The sequence below is a fragment of the Athene noctua genome, chromosome 15 (genome assembly GCF_965140245.1).
Source record: "Athene noctua chromosome 15, bAthNoc1.hap1.1, whole genome shotgun sequence".
NCBI lineage: Eukaryota > Metazoa > Chordata > Aves > Strigiformes > Strigidae > Athene > Athene noctua.
The window spans coordinates 18,515,398-18,531,396 of record NC_134051.1 but is presented as its reverse complement, the minus strand read 5'-3'; positions in this window follow the sequence as shown (position 1 = coordinate 18,531,396).

Genomic DNA, 15,999 nt, shown 5'->3' with positions numbered 1-15,999 from the left:
CATTAAGATGTAGAAAAAAAGCAATTTTACTGAGTGTTGAAAAGTTGAGAGAAATTGATATCAAAATCAACACTGGACAAAAAAAGGGTTTGGCAGTCATTTCGGTGCCAGTACTGCTTTAAAATGACATTTGAAAATCTATATTTAATTAGACAGTTATTGTACTGTGTGCTAAATAAACACTAACTAATTATTAAACATGGCATTTATTGAAGTATAATAGATGTATCTAAAACTCTAATTTACTTAGGCTGAGTAAACAAGTATTAAATGTTCAATATAACCTCCCAGACAAGAGCTGCTGCTGCTGCAACTAATATATGACAGCATTCAGAAGCTGTGATTATCTTACTGTTTTCTAATATTTTTCTTAACAAAATATACCTCAGCATTATGTGTTTGTATATGTGATTCCTTGTAAGATCAGGATTATTGTAGAAGACCTGTACCTTTTTACACTTTTTCAGTTGCCACTGAATTCCTGCACGCAGCGTGTGAGCCCTTAGTGATAAATTCAGGATTTCTTTAACTGAGCACCTTGCTTAAAAAAATCTGGTTAGTGAGGTACTTGCCAACACTGCAGGCTGAAACTTGAAAACAACAGTCATTTTCCTATCTTTTCCCTCCTTTCTCCTCTTTCCCGGCATGTGGAGATACACAAATATACAACGTGTTGCAGTGCCAACCCAAATGCTGCATATTCCAATCCTGTTGTCTTTTTTGTTTTATCAGTCTCCAGAATTAAAGGTCAGGCTGAGATCCAATAAAATGCACTTAGAGCTTTCATGATTTTGAGAAAACTGAATGCTGTTAAATCCTTTACGGAATATAATATGATTTATTTAGTGTCTGAAAAGGATCACAAATAAAAGTCTGGGAGAATACATCTAACGTATCAAGATTTTTCTAGGAGTATTTTCTAGCATGTGCTGCTGCATGTGGGCATCCATTCATTTTTGCCAGACTATCCAAGAGGTGTATGCTGGAGACAGGATTGCTGGTAAAAGGGAACTTCTTGGCTTTTTTTGGAAGAGCTCTCAAACAGTCCCTGACAGTCTTTTATCTCGGGTATATAAAAAAACCCAACCCATCAGTAATTACTAGACTATATTTGGAAAATTCAATGTCTGATGTAAGCAGGAGACTTGGCAAGGAAGAAAAGAGTTTGTATTCTGCTCAGAATAAATATAGCATTTCTAAGTGCTTTGCTGCTTCTCTTTGCAGCAGAGCTTTTTCTGGTTTAATGCTGCTTTTAGCAGGTTTGAAGATACTCTCAAGGTTTTTTTCCCCCCTGTTTCTCACTAGGCTCTCGGAGTTGCTTCTTTTGTGTAGTTTGAGAGTGATTTTATTATTTACTGAAATGAAGCATTCATCTGAATTAGTCGAGAGTCAAAATACCACGGAAGTGCATGCAAGTGAGCTTGTAAATAGGAGGTAAGTTACTCGACTGCTTAACTAAATGCTTTACTGAGTTGGGACCAAAGGAAGGCACTGAACTATGACTAAGTGGATTTGAACCGACTTACGTTTGATTGTCATTTTATTTTCTGGGATGTTCAGGTGATGAACAAGCTTTTTTATGCAGATCTTTTGACCCCTCAGTCTCAGGTATTAGGGGCTGATGTTTTTCATGCTCACTTCTACTAGTTCAGTATTTACTTCATCTTCTTGTCTCCAAGCATCCCAAATGGGTTAGTTTAACAGATCTCACTGAACTGTCTAGAACTATCTGTTAGAACTATCATCTAACTGATATTAAGAATATAAACCCCATCTTACCTACTCTTCCTTTAGGCCAAAGGGTCAGAGCTGATAGAATTTTTAGGAGGTTGAAGCAAGTTTGACTATTGATTCCTCACCCTGCTGTTGGCTTTAGACTTTGCCTTGTTCTCATATCTTGCTCTTCATCCTTTAAAACTTGGTGTCTTTAGTTGGACACAAGACTTTTGCTAGCTGAAGTAGCTTCTTAATCTGTTTGGAAAACAGATGGACAATTAGCTTTTAAGAAAAAGGAAAGCATAGCATTTGAAATTAATCTCCTTTATCTCTAGGCCAGCACAGGGAGAGATATTGCCTTGAAAGGGACCCATGTCAAAGGACATATGTCAAATCAAGGAGACAGAATAGCAATTGTTATATTTTTCTGATGGCAAAATAACTTCATTATCGATTCCGTTTTTGTGCAAGCCAGGGTGCAGAGTTGCTCGAGAAGGGATTCTAGCAGAAAGGTTTTTGGAGAGCACCCACTTTTCTGTACACCCTACATATACAATTGCTCAGCGAAATACCACTTGGGATTTCAAGGGAAAGGTGGGTAATGTAAAGCAAGGAAGAAGAGGTGGTAGTGTGAAGGCAGAGTTATCCCAGCTACTCTGAAGAGGACAAATTCTGCTTGTAAGGGACACTGGAGAGTTTATTACAAACAAACAAAAAAGCCAATGCAAACCCCATATAAATCAAACCAAGTTAGAGCTGAATCTTAGGAAGTAACTGGCCAGTTTAGAAGGGCGAAGAGCCTGCTCTAACTGTGTTGGCAGAGGGCTGTGCTTCAAAGAAGTGACAGCAGAGCCACAAAGTCTTGAGGAGTTTTTTGTGATACATGGAAAATAGTGTAGGTGTCAAAATAAATATCTTCTGTGGTATTAAATAGCACTTAAGATCTGAGGGATGGTCTTGATAGCTGTGGGTAAGAGACTTTAGGAGACAGTACTCCTACTCTCAGCTATCAAGAGACGTCAATAAATCATCTGGCCTTCTGTGCCTTGATTTTTCCTTAATGTGAGTGTGAATAATGGTGCCAACTTCTTCACCAAATGATGCAAAGGTATAAGGTGCGCAATATAGGAAGTGTATGAGAGTCTGGCAATTGAGATATTGTTCAAAACCAGCACTGCTCATGAATAACCACCACTCTTCCTCTTACTGTGAAACAGGCAGTAAAAAAGGGGAATCTGCAGTATGGTTTAAAGATTTTGTTGGATGAGCCAGTTGGGAACAATTTATCCATGCTAAATTAATACTGTCCAAGATTTAGTTTGTTTTCAGGCAACCTTTATCTTGTACCCTGCTGGTAATTAGATTGGATATTAGGAAGGATTTCTGTGCAGAAGGGGCTGTTGGGCGTTGGAATGGGCTGCCCAGGGCAGGGGGGAGTCCCCGGGATCCCTGGAGGGGTTGAAGAGTCGGGCTGAGCCAGCGCTGAGGGATCTGGGGGAGTTGGGAACGGTCAGGGGGAGGGTCATGGTTGGGCTGGAGGAGCTGCAAGGGCTTTTCCAGCCGAGGTGATTCTGGGATTCTAATTGTTTTAACATGTTATAATTCTGCTTTTTATTGCTCATTGGTTATTTTTGGGAGGGTGGGGGTGATTTCAGAGCCTTTGACCTGCTCAGTCATTTCTGTGAGTTGTGAAATAATGCTTTGTAGTGATTTCATTGTTTCATATATTGAGTAGTGCAGGGTAAAATACTAGACAGGGATCAGAACTGAGAAATAAGCTTGTGAATGTGCACCTTAAGTCCTTAAAAAAAAAAAAAAAAAAAAAAGCAAAGGAAATTGTTTTTATATAATACGTCTTCAGAGAGACAGCACTTCAGCAGTGTGCTCATGCAGTTCATCAGTAAGGTGGCAATACTCTAATGATGTATTAGTAATACATCACTGGAATGCTTTCCCACTATTGATGTATTGGAGATCATAAACCATAGAGAGGGGTAGCAGACTTGCAGACTGAAGTGCCTGTTAAGCCCTTTCCAAGCCTTTTCAAGTTATTTTATTGAGAGGAGTTGTCAGCGAGAATGTTGAGATTTTTCCATTACCGTGTGCAGTTGCATGCGTGCATAGACATGGGGCACTGGTGGGAAGGGGGAGTCTTGCCATGAAGATTCCTGATTTTGATGGCAGATGCTGCAGGCTCTATGTATGTCTTCAAAGAGTGTAGAGACTCTTGATAAAATGGTTTGTTGACTGACAGTCTGGGTCTTACGGCAACTGCAAACGCTTAAGAAGTTATTTACTTTTTTTTTTTAATGCCTGTCTTTGAGCCTTGAGATCTCAGTGTGTAAAGACTGGGCCATATGGCATCCCTGTAAGTGTCATGGTAAGAAAAAAAAAAAAAAAAAAGTTTTCTGTCTCCATGGTTGTACATACTAGCTGCTTTTCTGGTATCAGCATGTGTTTACACTGTAATATCACAAGCTTTATCTCCCTCTCTGGAGATCACATTAAAAGATCATCCAATAAAATGAAAATCTATTTTTTTCACCATCCTGATGTCTGCTACTTTGTGTACTTGTCCTTAGTGTCAATAGTAGGCTACATGTGCATACATGCATAGCAAAGAAAAGAAATTTGTTTTTATTTAGGTTTACACTACCTTCCCTGTCCTTCAACCACTCCCTCAGAAAACTCTGTAAACCCATCTTGGGTAACCTTCAAGATAACATCCTAGAAATGAGTGCCCTGTGGTCTGAGAAGATCAACTTGAGGTAACAAGGTTTCTTGCAGCAGTTCCTATGCTGATGCTGTATTCAGCTTACTATGACCTGATATTCTCCCAGTTGTTTGTTTTCTTTTTTCTACAATTAGATTGTTACATCCTGGGGAGGCACCATCTTTTTCTTTGTGTGTGACTTTTATTAGACAGCTGTTCCTGTTTACAAGAGCTGCAACAGTACAAATTATGGCAAGTCTCTACCATTGGCTTGAATTCAAAACAGTTTCGACTTAAAGATTTTTGCAGAACTGGGTTGAAGCTAATGTTGAATAGAAAGGGAAGGTGGTGTCCATAATATGAAAACAGATTTTTCAATATCTTATGAATCACCTTTGCTAGAATAAAATGCATTGTGAACCTGGGACTCACAGCCACAAGTCAATCAAGGAAGCTTTAACCCTTTTAAAAGCTTCCTGGGCTGCTACTCCTCGATGAACTCAGTTACTGATGGAGTATCAAGGGGTTTAACTGCAACAAACACTCTGCCTGGAGGCAATAGTAAATCATAACCCGCTTTATGATCAAGAACAGAAGGTAGAGAACTCAGCAACGGTTGGAATGTTATTAGGTTTTATGCATGCTTCATCAGCTCTGTAAAAGGCTACCGGGGGCCAGAAATACTCAGCCTGAACCATTTTCCAAATCTAGGACCAAATTCCTGGCTATATGACCGCAAATACAGTACTTCCATTGCCTTCACTGGATCTTATCTATGAATAAAGTTAAAGCGATGTTGAATTTTGATCAGTATTATCAGAGAGGAGTTTGGCTGCTTACAGAGAAACCAGAAAAAGCATAACCCTGCGGGATGTATGGAAGTTAGACTCCAACTAAAAGCCTGGCTTGTGCCCCAGCAGCCCCTGCATGGGAGTTCATAATGACAGATGTAGTATACAGTCCCCTATACTTTCCGTTTATTGAAACTTCCACACGCAACTTAATGTTAATTTAAAGGCCATGTGTCTGTGGAGACTGACTGGGGGTTGGTTTGTTTTCTTTTGTGTCTACTTTGCTTGATTGTTATTGTACAGATCCATTTGTATGGAGAACATCTGGCCCTTCACCTCATAAGCAGTCTGCTCTTGTCTCTGTGGCATTGTGGGTTCTGTAGACATGTTTTGCTCTACGCCTTTCTGAACACAGATTAATTACAGTGTAATTCAGAGTAGATGGACTTTTAAAGCACCAGCTTCATTAGAATGTATCTGCTTGAAGCATAGCAAAGTAAAATGCACTTATCTATATGTTAATAAGTTAACCAGAGCCCTTCAGAGCATGTAAAATAAGCTAGTGGTTTTTAACCTGATGCTATGAAAATGTATGTTATTTAAAATTATTCGTGTCAAAGCCTTCTATTTAAATAGTTTCCCCAAGGCCTGGTTTAAAGGAAGCAGCTCTTGCATCTGTCTGGAGTCAAACCACCTTTTTTTGTATTTTAAAATGAAAATTAAATTGCATGGGCTAGGCTGCACTGTGAATGGCTCTAGTATTCCTTTCGAGCTTCTCCGAGAGGCACTTAGAGCATTAAAGTTACTTGGCAGAGTATTCTCTGCGGGTATTACCCAAACAACATCCGACGTTTGTCTGATTTATCTTGATTTGGCAACATGTTGATTCATACCTGTGGCTGTAAAGATGAACAGCAGTTGGACTGGGGAAATAAATGAGTGGGAATGTTTATCCTTGATTCTCAGAAAGTCAATATATAATGTAAAACTATAATATAAAATATGAGTCAAATATAACCTTAATAGACTGTGTTGCATTACACCTATATCTAGAAGCTAGAACCAGGCAGCCTTTTTGTCCTAGATAATGTAAACCACTTCGTGCCAGGCAAGAGAGCCCTGAGCCAAAGAGGCTACATAGTAAATCAGGAGTAGTGGAGTGGAAGAAAGATTTCGATTCCCATTTTACAAATGAAACTGGAGAACAGAAAAATGAAATGATCAGCCTAAAGTTATGCAAGGAGGCTGAGGCAAAGCTGGGAATTGGTATCAGATCTTTGGCTTTTACAGTCATTTTCCTCGTTCAACAGTGACTCCTATCACAAGTCTCCTTTCCTGCAGCTCACCAGTTTACTGGGAGATGTTAAAGAGAACAGATCTCCCAATCACTCTTCCAGGGGTTTCTCTTAAGAATTCCAGATGTTCTGTTATGGAGAAAATGCTGAGTCCATCATCATTAAGGTTTCACAGAGAAGAATATAAATATGCATTTCAGTCTCAGTAACTTCCTGCTTTGAATTTTTCTTTTGACTTTGCCTTGGTGGGGAAAACAGAAACTGTCGATAGACATTTTTTCTATTAATCAAAGGAGTTTTAGGTCCAAGTAAACTCCACCTCATCTGTGCTGCTCCTGGTTTTATATTTCTTTTTGTTCTGCTCCTTCCCAGGATGAAGTGCATTTGATTTAAATATTCTTGAGATAATTTCAATCATCATTGTTGTTCTCCCCTCTACTTTACATTTAGTACATCCCTTTAAGATAAGTGACAAGTAAAGCTGCACAAAATATTGAAATTGTGGACTCACCATGGATTTATTCAGTGCCATAATGATGCTTCCTTTTCTGCTCTCCGTTCTTTCCTAGTAATCCTTAACATGCTATTTTCTTTCACTGTAGAGCATTGAGCTGACATTTTAATTGACCCGTTATAGCTCCAAGATATCATTTTTTTTTTTTTTTCCCCCAGATTCTAATAGGTTGCCAGATTTCGTCAATCCAGTATTGCTTTTCCTCTTGCATGCATCACTTCACATATATCAACACTGAATTTCATTGCTTTTATTTTTCACGCCCTCTATGTTATCAAGTCCATTTGCCTATTCTTTGCAGTCAGGTTTTACCAGCTTGAATGTCTTGCTGTGATCAGCTCACTTTGTCATCTCACTTTTCCAGCAACATAGGAGACTAAGTCATAAGACTTTTAATTTTATTTAAAAATTCATTTTATTAAAAAAATAAAACTACTCAGAGATCTTGTTAATTCAGAATTAAGGTTGCTCATCTGAGTTCTGTTCTGTTACGAGTTCACTGTGACAGGTTCAGTCCTTCTGTGTTTTGCACAGGAGACGTGAGTGAATGAAACTTCTTATCTACATTAGCAAACAGCAGCAAAATATTTACTGAGTTACTTATTCAACTTGATTAATTAACAGAATATTAAAAAGGCAAGTAACGGGGAATATGTGTAACAAAATCATTCAACCAAAACAATTCTATCAGCCATTCAAGGAACAGCCTTTTGGCATTAGGAGTGTTTGTTTACTAATTGGATTTACTGTACGGTGATTACTTAGTTTCTGACAATTTTCTGTACTTCAACATTCACCTCCTGTCTGAATTAAATCTGGTGCTTATGGCAAGATTCCCATTTCCTTCAAAGAGACTTGGGTCAAGCCTCTCTTGTAAGAGATTTTTAAAAGGTCTGCATAGTATAATCTTGTTTTCCAGCTAACTAATATTAGAGTGGCTCTGATATGGCTTTGTCTGTGCCTTTCAGGAGATAACACAGATCATACCAGACATTATCATAGTTAGATAATTTTCCTCTCCATATAGATTAGTCACAATACATTTATGAAATGATCAAACCCGTCACAATAACCTGAATTTTGATTTTGAATTCTGGGGAAAGGTTTCAAGTAGTTCAGGTATGAATGAAGAACTGTGGTTTGCGTTAGAAGCAACAAGGTACTGTATAAAAATATTTATTTCTCCAGCATGCTTAATTTCTTCTGTTGAGCCTCCGGAAGTTTAAAAACAAAAGAGTTCTCTCTCCTGCACCTAAAACAAATCTAATGTATAAATTGATTTGACTGGTAACTAGCCAGACTCCAGGCATAACTCTTCACAGACTTGATTTTTATGGTTAGTGTGTGTTTTTAAATCAGCACAGTGAATACACTGTAATGGTGAAAGGAACTTTTTCGCTCCCTTGCCCAGGTGAATTGCCTTGAGAGATTTGGGACCTCTCTGTCTGGGTCTGTGCACGTTTTGGACCTCTCTCTCTGGGTCATCGCGCACAAGGGCGCGTAGTGGAGAGGTTTCCTTCCCCATGTGCTTGGGTAGCCCCAGGGGTTGGGCGACTGGCTGCGGTCCCTCTTGGAGCCTCCCTGCAGAACAGCAGCCTTACCAACGCTTCACAGTCCGCGGGAAAGGTGCAGGAAAAAGGCCGTTGTGCTGGATGGCTGGGACGGACAGTATCACCTTTTTCTGCCCAAAGTGGGATTATAGGCTGCTTTGGGGGATGCTTCTTTCTGTAAGGTGGTGTGGAGTCCAGGCGGAGAAATGAAAGCCTTGTTTAACAGGCTGGTTAGGAAGCCACCCATGCTTTCTGACCTCCTCTGGCTCTAACACAATGCTCTTTCCCTAAAGTTAAACATTCTCAATTCTCGCTCTTCTCAGGTGGAGTCCAGGACCCCCTTGCCTACTCTCTGTAACGCTTTCTCTGCGTTTTTACCTTTTCCCACTTAGTATTGCCTGAAGTTGACTGATTGTGATGGTTCTCCCTTTACCCATCACTGCATAAATATCAAGTCTAAATTTGAGACTTCTGAATTTTGAGTGGTGCTTTGATGTATTACAATTATTCATACTTCATATATTGATATTGTACTTCTCATTCAGAACATCTTCAATCCCTCTTATTCATGTTCCTCTTCTCCTTTGATCTGTATCATTAGTGAGTTCTTATTCTCTGTGTGGTGGTGATACTTTTTTCCCTCCACTCGTACAGATCTCACCACTTCATTATTGATTTTCTCTTCTTTTGTTTGAGATAACTTCTTTACCCTTTTGGTTTGAATTTTTTTTCTTTTTTTCAACTGAAGTGCGATTGTTTATTTTTTTTTCATCTGCTTGATCAAGTATCTTTCCTGTAAGCCATTTTACCTAGAAAGCAGCCAGTGAAAAAGAAGCAGACAAGAATAGGATCAGTTCCAAGAGAATTTTAATTTAAAATGAAATCACAGGAAATTGCCTTTCACCCCTGCTCCCAGGCCAAGAAAGAAATCATCAGAACAGGGGCAAAATATTCACTTAGTTTGAAAAGAGTCGGATGGAAGAGGCTTTCAGTTCATCATTTAAATTTTTGGTTTTTTGGGGGAAGAGAAAAAAAGTATTTTTAAAGGTGTTCAGGAAGGATAAATCTATTATGAAGAGCCAAGGATCTTTTAGCTCTTCATTCAGGGTTTAATTTTGTTTTTTTCCCTTGTGTTCCTGGTGATGTTTTAATATCCCACTAGGTCCACCAAGAGGAATCTTCCGATCTAATTCTTGAGTACTTTCTGCTGTTGGTTTGTGGATAACTTAGTTATTGTAAAAGAATGTTGTCTTGGTTAAGGAAGAATAACCTGTAAAATAACCTGTCTTGGTTCAGGAAGACTCTTGTAAGTCTCTCTGAATTGTAGGCAACCTTGTCTTCCACTTGTTGTGACTAAGATAGAACATTAATCCATTTTCCTTTGTGAAGTTTGTGATCAAGGTAGAGAAAAATGATGAAGGAAAAGAAAAAAATGTTTTATTTTTCGGTGTCAAAAGAGGATGAAGTGGAAAACCCAACACTTACTCAAGAATGTCTCCTGTTCCAGAGAATAAAAAGAAAACTTATTTTCCCATCTTGTATTTAATACCCATCTATTTAAACTCAATCTTACAAACAGTACTGTAGATTTTTTTAATGCTAAATAATTACCGATGACAGTGAGAGTAGTGTTTGTTTTTGTCTAAATGTACATTTTCACCTTTGGGACTGGTGTTGCATATGGAGAACTTGCTGCTCCTATCTAGGCAGTCTCCTAGAGGCAACATAGCTAGAAGCCAACGTCCTCCCTTGGGAGTTAGGTTGCACTATCTCAAGTTTTCATAGCACTTGGGTGGGATTAACCTCTTCCCCATGTAGGAGACATTCCTGCTGAACTAAGCAGTGAGCTGAGCCAGAACTGTCTCTGCCCATGTGTCTCCTCTCTGCCTGTGTCTCTCCATCAGTCTCTCTGCCTCTCTCCCTCCTTCTCCCTCCCCAGTCTCTTCTGCTGTCCCCCATCTCTCTACCTTTAATTTCTCTTTAATTTCTTTAGGACAGCAGTCTTTTATCAGCTTTGTCTCCTGTTGCTGTAATTGGGGTTTAGGAACCCAGTGAACCTGATTTTCTGGGCAGGTTACATCATTGTGATGTGCTGCTGTCTCCAAATGTCGTCTTGATCTGGTAGGCTGTGACTGTTTCTCAGAGACAGGGTTTCCTGGCAGAAAAATTTTAAGCAAATTACAAAAATTTTTGTAGCCCAGTACCCTGCAGACACAGGATCACAGTTCTCTCTTCCACAGGCTTTTGGTGGATGACTTTGAGCAAATCACTTAATTACTCTGTGCTTTGGTTCTCATCTTTCAAAGCACCAAGGCTAAGGGTTCTTCTGTATTTCATTAGAGAAATCCGAGCTAGATGCATCAAAACCTGTACTGAGACGCCGCAGTGCTGTAGTGTTGGAGGCCATACAGATACCCAACAAGGACTGTAAATTTTAACTGACAGTTATAAAGGATTCCCGCTTAATGTCTGAGATTTATTTTATTTTATTATGGCTCTCGCACTTGCCAAGAGTTACCTCATGCTACACGAGATACTAATCTGTGTACGGGAGAAGTGGTGGCTTGTCAGACATCACTGACGTGGTAATGTTACAGAAAGCATTGACCCTTCTGTAGCAGCCGCTGCCATAAAGGGTTAGTGAGGGAGTCAGCTCAGAGTTGCAGGCAGCATCTTCTAAAGAGTAGCAGTCCTGGGCTTGCTTCAGCAATGTCAGACAGATTCTTCAGATAGCCTGTTTGACATTTTTTTTTGTTTTTCCTGTCTTCCTCCATCCCTCAATGTCTGTTTCTTCTCACCAGTCAGAATATTTGTGCGCTGCTGACATAATTAGGAAAACAGAACATGCTCTTCAGAGGTATTGACCCAGCACTTTATTATAAAGTTAGCAATATTTAGCTCCTTATTGTCAGCTTTCGTGGTGCTAAAGAAATAAATTCACTGTTCTCTTTTCTCCATTATTCAATTGTCTAATGAGCCACCTTTCAGTCCACTCAAAATCAAATTTTTGTGATGAATCAGTGTAAGAATGGAGAGTACATGAAACCACATACACGAGAATTATCCCAAATCTGTAGAAGGTGAGATGCACTTCCTTTCAATTAGAAATAAAGTTTTTCTTTTATCTTTTTAAAAAATTCAGTAAGACAGGTTTCCTGTACTTTAAATAAACTCCACAAAATGTTTACTATTACTTGTTTTCTCATATTTATGATTTATGAGTCACCCAACCCTCTCTGAATAAGTAGAAATCTTTCTCGAATTTCTCTGTCAGAGTGATCCCACTCTTATTTTTGCCTTCCTACCTCTCTCATTCCGCAGGAAATTAGTCTTAAAAAGCAAAGACAGAATGGTGTTGTAGGAGAGAAAAGTATAGTCAAAATATATCTCTCCACTCTGGTTTTCTACTGTCTCAAAATAAAGCAAATGCTCTCGCACTCTAAAGCAACTACCATAAGGATTTGCTTTGTGTATTGCTCAGCACAGTCCTCCCCACCTTCCCTTGCAATTTCTGAACGCTGCCACCGTACAGATGCTGATGATACGGGTAAGAAATAAATGTAGCTATACTTACTTGTTTATAGGTTACATGGCTACATTTATTTGTTGTTCCACATAAAAGGCTATGAACTTGCTGTCGTTACTCCTTTTTTCTAGGTCAGATTCTGCGGGTTCTTGGTTTGTAGAACTGGGGACTGCAGCTTAATCCTAATTAGTTGCCTGAAGAATAAAGTTTAAGAGGTGGTTTAAGTTGAATAGAATTTAAAGAGAAATTAAATAAGTGTATTATTTGGTGCAGGTAAAGTAGGCTACTCTCAGAATCCTAAGGAAGATAAAAAGCACTAACTCTGTATTTCCCTGGAATAGAAAGCCAGATCAGTCTTTTTCATGTTTATTAAGATATAAACCTGTTTTAAAGCGTTCTCACCTCAAAAATAACTTACAATACATGTATATGATGCCCAACAATAATTTGGTAATATTTATTTTCATTGCAAATAATGCTGTTTGGACCTTCTTGAGTTTTAACTCAGACTTGCCTTGCTTCAAACTACTAGCTGAGCACAAAAGCCTCCATATTCTTGGGCTCACAGATAAATGAACCAACTTTACAAACACAATAAAAGGAATAATATTCTTCAGGAAAAAATGTGCCTGAACACTTTTATTTGTGAATTAAGTAATTAATCATTTTGTATGTTAGGAAAACGGTACCATAAATTTTAATAATGTAATGCACACTCAGATGTGGCTTTCATCTATTTATAAATCGGATAACATTGTACCCATCCTATTTTTGCAGTTTGCCAGGTAGTAAAGTAAGAAGTTTATTGCATGTTCATAATAAGAAGGGAAGTAATGGCCTGAGAGGCACAAGGGTGAATGAGTTAATGAGTGAACGGTTTGAGTTTTCTCATTGGTTTTAACCCTGTATAAATTTAATGGCTTGCCTTTAAATGTCTCTTAATGAGAAAAAGCAAAGTGTAAGTTACTTAATGGCATTACACTGAGGGCTTTATTTTCTTATTTAAATTGAATGTTGTAGTGTATCTAGTGTATATCTACAGCAACTAACTTTACATCTGATATGTGTACGTACCCTTTCTGGGCTCGGTGTTAGCAGGAAGGACAAACTTCAGTGCTATTATTTGTCAAGGGGAAGAAACTGTGGCTATATTAAGTATATAACTGGTGATCTTTTCTAGCTTATATAGACTGTGAGTATGATAACTCAAGCCTGGAAATAGCAAATACTACTGTCAGTTATGCTTGTCTATGGTACCATCATTACTGTATCGCATGTGATTGCGTTAACTGGCGATGGAAAACTCATCAGCATGCAGGCAGGGTGAACGTTAGAAGTGGAGCATGGTGGTTATGGCAAGCACTCAGTTCCCTGAGCTCTCGCATTGGGTTAAGGTGCAGAGGACCCTTCTGCTGGCCCTTGCTCCATGCTGACAGTACGGGGGCTTTAGGGGATATCTCGGAGGTGTCTGCCTCCACAGGAGTCCGTTCTCATGTGCTAGGGGTCTCAGCACTGGTCCTCTTCTGATGCCATCCTGCAGCCTCTGAGGAGCTGTTTTATTCTACAGTCTGTGGCTTTTCACACCTCCTCAGTTCCTCCTGAAAGACTGGGCATTTGTATTAGAAATAGTCTGTGTGAGGATCCTGGGCATGGTTACAGATAATCAGTTATCCAGAATCATCAGAACTGTAATTCTATAAGTCTCAAACATACTTTCTAAATAATAATAATAAAAAAGAATACTTAAGTGTTTAGTACTTCTATATCTGAGATTTTTGGGAGGGGCTGGTAAATAATGTTTTGACTAATACAAAATGTTGTATGGAAAATAGCTATAGCATGGAAGATTTTTCAGTATTTACATGCAAAAGTGAGGAAAAAAGGGGGACTTAAAAGTATGCTTTCAGTCCATTCATAGTTGAATCAAGTCAACTAAAAGCAAATAAAAACTCTATGGAGATAACATTTTTTTTTTCTAAATTTTTCGTAGAAGCAAACTGTCATTTTTCACTCATTTTTCTAACCAGTCACATATTGCAAATGCACAGGGGTTTTTTTTCAAGGATATAAAGACAATTTTCTTAGTTGGGCATGTAGGAAAAAAGGTTAAAAGAGGGCTATGACCTGCTTTCATTTATACCAGTATAGATCAGATTAAAAATATCGATTTAATTAGATTTGGCCCGATTTGAAGTTTAAACATATCCAACTGTAGAATCTGCTGAGGACAGTGGTGGTCTTCCTTTTCAGGACACCCAGATTTGTAGGTGCATATGCCTTTAGAATAAGGCAGAGACATGTCAAGGAAGATCTTTGTAAATGTTCTGTGCTTCTGCCCACAGCACATCTCAGAAGAATTTCTCTGAATACTGTTGCATACATCTTTCATTGCCTTATCAAAGTTTCCAGAGGGCAGATGTTTTCTTTCTCCAAAGTGCCCCCTTTAAAAACCCCTCACCCCTATCTAACGATTATCCTAAGAGAATCTTGACTGTATCCCAGTAGCTGTGTCTGCCAATTCTGTTTTCAGCTTCAGTAAACACTAATGGAATGATATATATCTATTTGTGTGATAGTTTTGATGATTCTACTAGTTGTTTAAAATTAAGCCAGTTTTCTACGCAGTCGTAACAAATATATTCTTACACAACCAAGCATTTAAGCACAATTAATTGTGCCCTGAATATGTAAATGTTGCTACGTGACCTCGAACAGCCAGAAGGTTAGATAGCAGCTAGTACACTGACTTAAAATGAAATAGTTCAGTGGGTGCTTGTGCTGCCTTGGAAGGCTGGTCCCCTCCTGGGGACAGAGCTGTAGATATGATGCCTCGAATATTGGCAGAATTCTACTTGACAGCTTTAATTTACGCCGCTGTCCGATTAGCTGGTTGGGACACTGCGTGGATCCTGGCATCTTAGCTTAAGTGGCACTGCTATATCTCTGCCCGCAGGAAAATGTATTACCTTGGAAAAAATCACATCAGATAGATTTTTCTTTCCTTCTAATCTTTTTAGCAAGTATTTGCTAAAGACATAAGAGCTGAACTGAGGAAACCTCACTGGCGCTTCTGAGTTTTGGAACTATCCCACTTGTTTCCTCTGCGTCAGGAACATTGGCCTGGTGCAAAATGGAGGTGAGCTTGGGGTTGAGGGTTTGAACCTTGGTCTACAGCCACCAGGGAGGGGTTGTCCCACCACTGCCCATTGATTTCTTCTGTGATACCTATGGGTGTGGGTCACGTATTAGTAGTGAGACATGGAGACAAAGAGTGAGACAGGAGTAAAATCTCTGAAGTATGCTGTATGCATACAGAAAAAGCCTTGCGCTTGCTATTAAACCTAGCTATAAATGCACTGCTGGCAGGAGAAGGAGCCCCAGCAATGCTATTTCTATCAATTTACAAAGTTTACAATGCTGTAGAATATAACCTACTGCATATAAATCAAAGCATGTAACAAACTTGAACTCATAAAGATTTGTAATGTTCACTCAAACCTCTGGCATTTCAAATTCCTGCCTATAGGGACTGTAACTTACGTCAGTATTTTATAAATCAATGAGAGTGAATATGAATATTTTGACCCAAACTCTGCTGTTATTAATAAAGTTAATATAGGAATATGTAAGATGAATTGTAAACGGTTGCTGTTCCTAAACTCTTTAAGCCAGAAAGGACCATTATATGTGATCATCTCATTGACCTTCTGCCTAGCCCAGATTGTAGAATTTTGCTCACTAGTTCCTGACGTGAATCCAACCAACGCTCAGAAAGCCTTGCTCCAGCATGCTCTGACCACAGAACTTGCCTCTTTCTTCAAGGTGGTTTTAAAGGAAGCATCAATTACTCAGAGGGCTATGGCTGTCATCCTATAAGTAAGAATCATAGAGTGA